This window comes from Rhinopithecus bieti, unplaced genomic scaffold (assembly GCF_001698545.2).
Source record: "Rhinopithecus bieti isolate Rb0 unplaced genomic scaffold, ASM169854v2 scaffold_13558, whole genome shotgun sequence".
Taxonomy (NCBI): Eukaryota; Metazoa; Chordata; class Mammalia; order Primates; family Cercopithecidae; genus Rhinopithecus; species Rhinopithecus bieti.
In genome coordinates this window covers 2,240,007-2,252,732 of record NW_016808198.1, presented here as the reverse complement: position 1 = coordinate 2,252,732, position 12,726 = coordinate 2,240,007, and the positions used below count along the sequence as shown (strand labels likewise).

At 36.2% G+C, this 12,726-nt stretch overlaps 1 long non-coding RNA gene across 1 annotated transcript in view; it reads left to right on the top strand.

Moving 5' to 3' along the window:
* LOC108537963 (uncharacterized) overlaps positions 1-12,726 on the top strand; it is an 87,834-nt gene that overhangs the window by 2,940 nt on the left and 72,168 nt on the right. Inside the window, exon 2 of the long non-coding RNA XR_001887970.1 lies at positions 7,357-7,522. This is a non-coding gene — a long non-coding RNA (uncharacterized LOC108537963). The remainder of the gene's footprint in view (positions 1-7,356; positions 7,523-12,726) is intronic.

Here is a 12,726-nt window from a genome sequence, read left to right as displayed (position 1 = left end):
AAAACAAAGTTTTTTTTTTTTTTTTTTTTTTTTTTAGTAGTAATCTACTTACATCTGCAAAATGGACTTTGTGGCCCACAGCTATCAACCAATGACCTCAATACTTTTCCTCGGTTCAGCAATGCCGCAGTTTGTCTAGTGAGGCCTTATGCAATGGTACCAAAGCCAAGTATTCAATTTTGCATGCTCTCTAGTTTCTAAGGCCTGTGGAAATTCATCTGTATTTGAATAACTATAGATGTCTCTGGTGGGAAAAGTTTGTCTGAGTGTTTTTTTCTTTTTTTGAGAGAGGTTGTTATTGCTGTTCATTTGTTTGTTTTATAAACAATTAGATAAATTGTAGGAGAATCAAAACCCCTGTGGAATCCTTTATCTCATATTGAACTCCTTCATAAGCAAAAGGACACAATAATTTCAGTACAGGCCAGGCGCGGTGGCTCAAGCCTGTAATCCCAGCACTTTGGGAGGCCGAGGCGGGCGGATCACGAGGTCAGGAGATCGAGACCATCCTGGCTAACAGGATGAATCCCCGTCTCCACTAAAAATACAAAAAATTAGCTGGGCGTGTTGGCAGGTGCCTGTATTTTTGTATAGCTGTCCCAGCTACTTGGGAGGCTGACACAGGAGAATGGCGTGAACCCTGATGGCAAAGCTTGCAGTGACCTGAGATCGCACCGCAGCACTCCAGCCTGGGAGACAGAACAAGATTTCGTCTAACAAAAAACAAACAAACAAACAAAAAAGAATTTACGTTCATCTGCTAGAAGAATAGAAATGAGAGAGAGAGAGGAAGAAAGGAAATAAAAGAGGAGGCACGAAAATGCAGAACGTGGATTAATTACAGAGAAAAACTTGCAGACAATAATATCAAAGACAGAAGAGATGCAGGATGAGGAACTTTAGGGATTAACAAAACAGACATGCTTACTTCTCTAAGTTCTTTTATCAGTGGTTGACCGTTGATATGGTTTGGCTGTGTCTCTATCCTAATCTCATTTTGAATTCTAGTTGCCACAATCCCCATTGTCATGGGAAGAACCAAGTGGAGATCATTGAATCATGGTGGCAGTTTCTGCCATCCTGTTCTCATGATAGCGAGTTAATTCTCATGATGGAGCTTCCCCCTTTACTGGACACTCATTCTTTTTTTTTTTTTTTGACAGAGTTTTTGCTCCTGTTGCCCAGGATGGAGTGCAATGGCATGATCTCGTCTCACCACAACCTCCGCCAGGCAGGTTCAAGCAATTCTCCTCCCTCAGCCTCCTGCATAGCTGAGATTACAGGCATGTGCCTCCACACTTGGCTAATTTTGTAGTTTTTTGTTTGTTTGTTTGCTTGCTTTTTTAATAGAGATGGGATTTCTCCATTTTGGTCAGGCTGGTCTCAAACTCCCAATCTCAGGTGATCCGCCCACTTCAGCCTCTGAAATTGCTAGGGTTACAGGCATGTGAGCCACCTCACCTGACCAAATTCTTCTACTCCCTGCCACCGTGTGAAGAAGGACATGTTCATTTCCCCTTCTGCTGTGATTGTAAGTTTTTTGAGGCCTCCCCTTTCATGCGGAAGTGTGAGTCAATTAAACCTCTTTCCATCATAAATTATGCAGTCTAGGGTATGTCTTTAGTGGCAGCATGAGAACAGGCTAATAGGGTAAATTGGTACCAGGTAATGTGGTGCTGCTGTAAGGATACCTGAAAATATGGAAGCGACTTTGGAACTGGGTAACAGGCAGAGATTAGAACAGTTTAGATGGCTTAGAAGAAGACAGAAAAATAGGGGGAAGTTTGGAACTTCCTAGAAACTTGTTGAATTGCTTTGACCAAAATACTGACAGTAATATGGGCAGTGAAGTCCAGGCTGAGGCGATCTCAGATGGAGATGAGGAACTTTTTGGGAACTGGAATAAAGGTCATACATGCTATGCTTTAGCAAAGAGACTGGCGGCATTTTGCCCTGACCCAGAGAACTGTGGAAATGTGAACTTGTGAGAAATGATTCAGATTATCTGACTAAAGAAATTCCTAAGTGGCAAAGTGTTCAAGAGGTGACAGAGCATAAAAGTTCAGGAAATTTGCGGCTTGACAATGCAATAGAAAAAAAAAAAAAAAAAAAAAAAAAAAAAAAATCTGGGAATAAATCCAAGCCTGGTCATAAGTAACTAGTAACTAGGAGCCAGATGTTAATTCCCAAGTCAATGGGAAAAAAATGTCTCCATGGCATGTCAGAGACCTTCATGACAGCCTCTCCCATCATAGGCCCAGATGCCTAGGAGAGAAAAAAAGGTTTCTTGCCCTGGCCCAGGGCCTTGGTGGTCTGCACAGCCTTGAGACATGGTACCCTGCATCCCAGAAGCCTCTGCTACAGCTGTGGTTAAAAGGGACCAACACATAGCTCAAGCCATTGCTTCAGAGGTGCAAACCCAAAGCCTTGGCAGCTTCCACGTGGTGTTGGGCCTGTGGGTGCACAGAAGACAATAATTGAGGTTGGAGAACCTCTGACTAGATTTTACAGTATATATGGAAATGCTTGGATGTCCATGCAGAAGTGTGTTGCAGGAGCAGAACCCTCATGAAGAACCTCTGCTAGAGGAGTATGGAAGGAAAATGTGGGATTGGAGCCCCCACATAGAGTCCTATCTAGGGCACTGCCTGGTGCAGCTGTGAGAAGAGGTCCACCATCCTCCAGACCCCGGAATGGTAGATCCACCAACAACTTGCATCATGTGTCTGGAAAAGCTGCAGGCACTCAACAGCTACATGTGAAAGCAGCTGGGAGGAGGACTATGTCCTTCCTGTAAAGCCACAGAGTTGGTGTTCCCAAGGCTGTAGGAGCCCACTTCTTGCATCAGCATGACCTGGATGTGAGACATGGATTCAAAGGAGATCATTTTGGAACTTCAAGGTTTAATTACTGCTCTACTGGATTTTGGACTTCTATGGGGCCCGCAGCCACTTTATTTGGCTGATTTCTCCCATTTGGAACGAGTGTATTTACCCAATGCCTGTACCCACATTGTACCTACGAAGTAACTAACTTGCTTTTGATTTTACAGACTCATAGGCAGAAGTGACTTGCCTTGTCTCAGATGAGATTTTGGACTTGGACTTTTGAGTTAATACTGGAATGAATTAAGACTGTGGGGGATCGTTGGAAGGGCATGCTTATGCTTTTAATTTTAAGAACATGAGAGTGGGGAGGGTCATGGATGGAATGATACGGTTTGGCTGTGTCCCCACCCAAATCTGATCTTGAATTGTAGTTCTCATAATCCCCATGTGTCATGGGAGGGACCAGGTGAGATAACTGATTCATTGCGGTGGTTTTCCCCTTTCGGTTCTCACAACATTAAGTTAGTTCCCACAAAATCTGATCGTTATATAAGGAGATTTCTTATATAACCACTCTTTGCTGGGCACTCATTCTTCTTCTTGCCACTATGTGAAGAAGGATGTGTTTGCTTCCCCTTCCGTCATGATTTTAAGTTTCCTGATGTCTCCACAGCCATGATGAACTGTCAGTCCATTAAACCTCTTTCCTTTATAAATCACCTAGTCTTGGGTATGTCTTTATTAGCAGCATGAGAATGGACTAATGCAACCATCTCTATCAAATTTACTTTTCTTCTTTACTGTAAGTATATGAGTATGACAAAGTAAGTGCCCTTTTAAAATTTATTCCTTGCTTTTCTGATATTTGTAATAATTGATTTTATTCCTTTTAATGGAGCTCTCAGTAAAAGATTCCTTTTTGCACGTGATCATGGCTTACCCTTTTGACAAACACTTTTTATTGGTTCTATAGCAAGTATAAGTATCACTAGAGCCAAAAGTGAAACTTTGTTTTCTTTTTCAGTTTGGAGTGTTTTTCTGGCACAGTGTGAGATGCTCTCTTCTTACATAGCCCTTTTCTTTCAAAATGCACATGGTAGCTAAATCAGATCACTTTTTTTCCCAAGGAGCTCCAGAGACGGTTCCTTCACAGTACAAAATAAGGTAGCCTGTAAGTTGCACAGTTCTCTCCCAAAAAGATGTATAGGAGAATCAGGACAAGGTAAGAACACATGTGCCTCAGATCCTCAGAGGAGTTATCTGTACGGGAACTAGGGGGAAAAAAGAACAAGTAGGAGAAAAAAAAAAGACATAAAATACCAACAACTTGTATTAATCTGTTACCAAAAGCATGTGAGAAATTATTGAGAAAGCTACAGGATAAGTAGCACCACTATTACCAATTCTCACATCTGAGTGTCCCTAAATGTATTTTAAGTCATTTTCCATTGATTCCATAGCTTTCTGGACTTCCTTAATTCCCTTGTTCCTGTGCCTCCTGTATCCTCCCCAGTCTACTTCTATACTTCCTTTTCCAATGCCATGGATTCTTCTTTTTCAACCTTTATAGATTGGCCAGAGTAGAGATTATTCCCTTTAGTACAGAATGCTCATTGATCAATTAACACAGTAAGCTTTAACATTTTTTCTTCTTTGTCTTTCTTTTGATGATACCCAAACCAAGTAGATACTGATAAGACTTAAGTGATATTCTACACCTGGTATCCTATTACATTTTCTGTAATTCTATTTTGTAGCCTGCAAAAGAGACAAGGCAAAGGTATTTATGGTCAGAAGGCTATTTCATCTGCCATTGGATCTATGCCAATAAACTGTACGAACGTCTCAATGAATAATTAATGATAATGAATTGGGGGACTCACCCCCCTTCTGGGAACACCATTATACCTTCTACCTCACCTTTCTCAGCAAGGGTTCAACTCCAGCTATTAGCAACTCTTTTCAATGTGTCTCTTAAACTATTAAGTCCTTTCATAGTTGTGTGTGTGTATTGGAAGGGAAGATGTGTGTCAGAAAATCAGCTTCCCTTGTCCACCAGAACTCCCTGATAGAATCTTTAGAATCCTAATGTTCTTGTTCTATCAAAGGAACAAAGCTGACTAGTTACAAAATGCCATATAGGAGTCAGTACACATCCCCATGTGTGAAGCTGTAAAGGAGTTTGCTTTGCACTACTTCAACTTCTAAAGCATAAGAAAAAGAAAAAAAATATAAATGAATAATATTAACTTGCAAAGAAGGCATATAGATGAAGAAGGAGTCCTCAGTAGCTTCTTGAGGGCATCAGCTTTGCTTGCAGGACAAATAAAAGCAGGTTTTTCTCTGAGACAAAGGAAATGAAAGTTATATAGCTTTTGGTTTCTTTTCTGTGTCTATGTTTATCAATTTAACATCTTTTCTCTTTGCCTTTTTTTCCATTGACAAGTGCAGCTACTCTCCATCCTGTTGTCTTCCTAAAAGACAGCCTTTTCTTCAAGTTCTCATATTTTCGTGATTAGGTCTCCTTATATCTTCTGTTTTTCTAGCTTCATGGTACATGAATAATAAGGGACTTTTGGAGGGGAAATCAAGGCTAAGACATAGAGTGAAATCACAGTTGACCATGAGGCACTCAAACCTGTGCCCTCAAAAAGTAGATAATAACATTTTTCCCTCATCCCTCTTTTCAGGAAAATCTCCTGACACAGATATCTTAGTTAATTTATGCTGCTGTAACAAAATTCCTGACACATGATACTTTATAAGAATAGCATGTTATTTCTCATAGTTCTGGAGGCTAGGAAGTCCAAAATCAAGGCATCAACAGGTTTGTTTGTCTGACAATAGCTATCTCTGTTTTCAATGTGCCATCTTGTTACTGTATCTGGTAGAGGGGAGGAACACCGTTCTCACATGACAGCAGGCAGAAGGGCAAAGGAGCCAAAGTTTGAGTGAAATTTCCTTTATAAAAACCTTAATTCCATTCAGAAAGAAGAAAACCTCATGGCCTAATCACCTCTGAAGGCTTCACCTCTTCATATTGTCATATTGGCCATTGAATTTTAACACAAATTTTGGAAGGGAGACTTTCAAACCATAGCAGAAAGAAACCATTCATCGAAGAGGTCATTAACTTCCCTTCCCTAGACTCATTCTGAGGTAATGAGGAATAAAGACAAGATGTTCAGGGGAAAAGGTGAAGTAGCCACTGCAGAAAAAGGGTCAGAAGTGTTCTGTGAAAGAAAAAGTACCTCTAATTCTCACATTTTCTATTCTATTTTGCTTTTTTCCCTTTTGCCTATCCAAATTATTTTTTTTTCTTGGAATAATATTCATCACATAAATACTAGTGATTGACTTGTTTTGGATGAGATTTGTATTAGTTTGCTAGGGATTGCATAACAAAATACCATAGACTGAGTGACTTAAAGAGCAAAAATTTATTTTCTTCACAGTTCTGGAGGCTGGACATCCAGAATCAAGTTGCCAGCAGGGTTGGTTTCTCAAGACACATCTCTCCTTGACATGCAGATGGTTGTCTTCTTGCTGCATCCTCATGTGGCCATGGCCTTTTTTTCTCTGTGGTTTCCATCCTTGGTATTTATTCCTCTTATTACAAGAACATGAGTCGTATTGGATAGGACTCTGCTCTTATGACTTCGTTTGGCCTTAATTATCTCTTTACGCTGTATCTGTAAATACAGTCCCATTGGAGGTTAGGTCCTCAACCTATGAATTTGGGCGATGGGAGAACATATTCTTATGTAACAAGGCCTGTCTATGAACCTCAATGCATTCATTTAATTTATTCAAATCAGAAGAACCATCTTCAGTCTACTGCTAGATTGAATTATCATACATTTTTTCAAATATAATAGAAAGTTATTAATTCTTTAAGAGACACACTTTCAGGCAGCATTTCTGGTGTCTTGTATTTTCCAAGTATATTAATACTGATGAGACATTAGAGCCTGTATTATTGATGTTTATTTAATAGTAAAATCTTGAATTTTAAGATGGGGGTTCATTTGGCTGGTATTCCAAAATTGTGCAGAGTAGAAAGAGAGGCATAATAATTCACGGTATCTTGCTTGAGTGTTGTGTGCTCACAAGACCTTCAGCTGGACCATTCAGTTTAGAAAATGCAAAACTCATTGTATCTCTGTTGCCAAAATTATTAGTGAAAATGAAAACAAAATATCCTCCCAACTCTGAAAACCTCTCTGTAGAGGTAAAAAGGAAAGTAAAAATATTACCGACTAGGCATTAAACCAGAATGTGATGCACATAGGTAATTTGCTGAAGAGATTGCAAACAAAGAAATTTCACCCTTTTATATATTCAAGCAGGTACAATCCATTACATATATATTTTCCAAATAAATAATAACTAGTCCTCAGTAAGAGGACTTGATAGTACCATTTGTCACACATAGTTGATCCTAAATTCACTTGGTAATTGAGTTGACCATCTGTGTTAGCTAATTGGATTTATTCAAAGGAAAAAACAAATTACCACATTTTTACAGCAAGAGGTAGTTTTGCAATTTGGAGTGAGAACCAGCCCCCTTCACCCAAGGCTAAGCTCCTACCATTCCAGAAATTGAGAAATGGGGGTACTATCTTCCTCGATGATTACACTTCAGAGAGATTGTTCCAGGTCATTGAAAAAGATATTCCTTGACCTTAAAGCTGGTGAGAGACTTATTAACTTTTATTTTGATTTGTATTTTATCTCTATTAATGTTTAACCTTTAAACATTACCTTTAAAATTTAAAAGATTACCTTTAAAATTGTATTTATGGTATTTTTGATAACTATATACATTGTATAATAATGAAATCAAGCTAATTAACATATCTTGTAATGCACACATTTACTATTTCTGTGTATGTATAGGGTGAGAATATTTGAGGTCTATTTTCTTAGCAGTTTTTGTGAATATAGTGTATCATTATTAACTATACTCACTATGCTGTATGATAGAGTCCCAGAACCTATTCTTCCTATCTGACCAAAAGTTATTTGTAAGGCTGATTTATTTCACTTAGCATAATATCCTCCAGGTTCATCCATGTTGTCACAGATGACAGATTCCTTTCTTACTAAGGTCTAAATAGTATTCTATTGTGTATGTGTATACACCCTACATTTTAAAAATCCACTTGTCTTTTCCTAGATACTTAGATCAGTTTCATATCCTAGCTATTAAGAATAAAGCTACAATGAACATGGGAGAGAAGATGGCTCTTTGACATATTTATTTCAATTCATTTGAAGCAGAAATGGGACTGCTGGATCATATGGGTAGTTCCATTTTTAATCTTATGAGAAACCTCTATACTATTTTTCATAACAACTATACTAATTCATGACTCATCAACAGTGTAAAAGTGTTACCTTCTCAACATCCTTGCCAATATTTGTAATCTTTCATTTGAGTTCCTTAACCCCTTATCAGACATATCGTTTGCAAATATTTTCTGCAATTTCACAGATTGCCTTTTCACTCTGTTGGTTGTTCCTTTTGCTGAGCAGAGGACTTTTAGATGTATGAAATATCACTTTTTTCTATTTTTATTTTGGTTACCTTTGTCTTTGGGGGTCATATCCTAAAATCTTTTAAGAACTACATCAAAACCTTTTATCCTATGTTTTCCTCTATAACTTTTAGTGTCCAGTCTTACATGTAATCTTTAATCCATTTTGATTTGATTTTTGTATATGGTTAGAAGTAAGGGTCCAATTTTATTCTTCTGAATGTGAATTTCCTATATTCTTAGCACCACTTATTGAAGAGACCATCTTTTACCAATGTGTGTTCTTGGCATCTTTGTAGAAGGCTAGTTCACCATAAATGCGTAGATTTATTTCTGGTGTCTCTGTTCTATTCCATTGAGCTACATGTCTGTTTCATGCCAGTGCCATGTTGTTTTGATTACTAGAATTTTGCTGTGTATTTTGAAATCAGGAAGTATGATCTAGTGTGACTAGCTAGTCACAATAATTATATGAGATAACTAGGTTAACCAACATTTTCTAATGATTTATTTGACTATTCAGGGTCTTCTCACATTCCATTCAAATTTTGCAATTTTTTTTTCTATTTCTGTGAAAAATGTCATTGGAATTTTAAAAGGGACTGCATTAAATCTGTTGATTACTTTACATAGTCTGAAAATTTTAACAATATTAATAATTTCAATCCATTAAAATGAGTGTTTTAAAAATTTATTTGTGTCTTCTTCAATTTATTTCATCAATGTTTTATAAGTTTTAGTATACAGATCTCTCACCTCCTTGGTAAAATTTATTCCTAAGTATTTTTTGTGCTATTATAAATGAGGCCATTTCTTATTTCATTTTTCAGTTTATTGTTAGTATATAGCAACACTATTGATTGTGTGTATGCTAAGTTTGTATTCTGCAACTTTATTGAGTTAGTTTATTATTTCTAACAGCTTTTCTGGTGTAGCCTTTAGGGTTTTCTCTATATAAAGAATATGTCATCTACAAATATAGACCATTTAATTTCTTTCATATTTGAATGTCTTTTATTTATTTTTCTTGCTTCATCGCTCTGACTGGACTTCCAGCACTATGTCGAATAAGTGATGAAACTAAGTAACCTCATCTTGTTACCAATTTTATAGGAATCAGATTATCACCACTGAGGAGGATGTTAGCTATGAGCTTGTCATATATGGCCTTTATTGTGTTGAAGTAGTTTGCTTCTATACCTAATTTGTTGAGAGTTTTTATCATAAAAGAATATTGAATTGTGTCAAATGCTTTTTCTTTATCTGTTGAGATGATTATATGATTTTTATTCTTCGTTCTGTTAATATGATATATTGTTTGTTGATTTACATACAGTGAAACATCCTCGCCTCCCATGAATAAATCCCACTTGATAATAGTGCATACGTCTTTTAAAGTGCTGTTGAATTCAGTTTGCTAATATTTTTTGTTGAGGATATTTTCACCAATGCTTATCAGGGATACTGGCCAGTAATTTCTTTTCGTGTAACATTCTTACCTGGCTTTGGTATTAGGATAATGCTAGCCTTATAAAATGAGCTTAAAAGTATTGTCTCCTGTTCAAGTTTTTGGAAGAGTTTGAGAAGAATTGACATTAGTTCTTTAAATGTTTGGTAGAATTCAGTCATGAAGCTATAAGATGCTGGGCTTTTGATTGTTGTTATTTATTTTTTATTTTGTTTTGTTTGCCAGGATTTAAACTCCTTAGTCATTAATGGTGTGTTCATATTTTGTATTTCTTCATAATTCAGTCTTTGTACATTGAATGTATTTAGAAGTATATCCATTTCTTTTGGTTATACAATTTGTTGGCTTACAATTATTCATTGTGGTCTCTTATGATTCTTCATATTTCTGTGGTATGAGTTGTAATGTCTCCTTTTTATTTATGATTTTATTTTTTGATGTATTCTTTCTTTTGATCTTTTCTGTTGTCTTTCAAGTCTCTATTTCATTTATTTCTGTTCTGATTTTTGTAATCTTCTTCCTTCTACTAACTTTAGGCTTTTTTTTTTTTTCTTTTATTCCTTTGGGTAACATTAGGTTTTCTATTTGATATTTTTTTGTTTGTTTGCTTAATGTAGGTATTTATTGCTATAAACTTTCCTTTTAGAACAGACTTTTCTGCATATCATATGTGTATTAGTTTGTTTTCACACTGCTGATAAAGACCTACCCAAAACTGGGAACAAAACGAGGTTTAATTGGATTTACAGTTCCACATGCTGGGGAGACCTCAGAATCATGGCAGGAGGTGAAAGGTACTTCTTACTGGCAGTGGCAAGGGAAAAAATGAGAAGCAGCAAAAGAAGAAACCCTTGATAAACCCATCAGATCTCAAGGGACTTATTCACTATTATGAGAATAGCATGGGAAGGACCAGCCCCATGATTCAATTAACTCCCCTCTGGACCCTCCCACAACACTTTGGAATTCTGGGCAATAAAATTCAGGTTGATATTTTGATGGGGACACAGCCAAACCACATCAATATGTTATGTTACTATTTTCATTAGTCTCAATGATTTCTTCTTTGACCCAGTGGTTTATAGCTGTGTGTATTTTTGGTGGCTTTGATTTGTGTACAATGCTATGATTATGATAATAGACTATTACTCTTTTTATAAAGACGAAGAAACAGAAACTCTAAATTATTTGCCTGATATCAAAAATAGTTATTGGTAGAGATTATAATTTTTCGAGGTGTAAGATGTACAGAAATCATCAGGTTATAAATTGTTTACTCACAAATATTCATGTGTATGTATTTTATGTACATAAATGAAGATACTCATGGATGACCATGAGTATAATTATGAAGATTTTAAAAGAATTGTGGCTGGGTGCGGTGGTTCATGTTTGTAATCCCTGAACTTTGGGAGACCATGGCAGGTGAATCACTTGAGGTTAGCAATTCAAGATCAGCCTTGACAAAATGGTGAAACCCTGTCTCTACTAAAAGAAAAATCACAAAAATTAGCTGGGTGTGGTGGTGAATGCCATAATCCCAGCACTCAGGAGGCTGAGACAGGAGACTCACTTGAACCTGGGAGTCTGAGGTTGCAGTGAGCCAAGATTGTGTCATTGCACTCCAGCCTGGGTAACAGAGTGAGACTGTGTCTCAAAACAATATATTAATAATCCTACTACTCATTTTTCTTTAAACTTTGTGACATTTTCTCTCAAATTGAAATCAAAATAGAAAATGAAGTATACTTATTTTTAGTGGTATTGGACTAATTAATACTTTTAAATGTAACTTTCTCATATTTTTTTCTTAACATTTATTTGTTACTTTAGCTCCAAGGGTGAGATAAAGATATGTTTTGTCTTACTAAGAGAATTTTGCAAGGGAAAACCAAACCAGTTAGAAAATATTTGTCAATAAGTAAACACTATTCCTTGTGACTGCTCTAAAACCTGGGACAGACGAGCCTCTCCTTGGGTTTGTTCTTTAGAAGTCTTCACCGATTACAATCCCCAAAATACTTCACAGTGCATTGCTATCTTTTCTTTTGGGATTCAATGTTCAGTACTGACATAGCATCGCTCCAGTGACTAACATGGTTTATGCTCCAGGGAAGCACTTCACAAGTTTTGCCCTAAGTTCTCAAAACAATTGCATCTCAAGGTCATAAGGGTTGTGGATTTCTTCATTTCTAACATTGATGGAGAGACTGAAGCATTTGGGAAAAATAGCAACAGACTTAGTGAACTTGTCGGGTCCTCCTTCTTTTACCTGGAATGAAATATGTTCCTGTATAGCAAAACGTAATTTTTCAATAGTGTCAATTATACATTTGCTTGCTTTTTTTTATCTTCCAATTTGAGAGTTTGGATAAACCCATGATTTATTGTGGGTTTTACAGTAGCTGTACACTGTCAGGAATGAATTCTGTCGGTATTAAATAATTCTTATAACTACTAAATTTATACATCTACAGGGCCAGCATGCATGAATTATATATATATATATATATATTTTACTTTGAACATTAGAACTGTGAGTAGTTTTATTCTTATATATAAAGAAATTTAATTTTAAAACATCGTTATGTCAACTCTATTATTTTACTTAATTTTAAATATTTATTGATTACTATATATATTGATTTTAACTTAGTTTTAGCATTAAAAAATGTATAAATAATGTATATTTTTACATTTAATTTATTTGTTTTTAAAAATATTTTTGAACTTTGTTCACTTTTGAATAAGATTGTACAAAATTGTAAAATTCTATGGATAGTTGGGATGAAATATGAGAGTAATTATGATATATTTAGAAAATAAAAGCAGAAGAACAAGGAAGTGTAGACATAAAGATGAAAAAGTAAGGAAGAAAATCTTCTAAAAA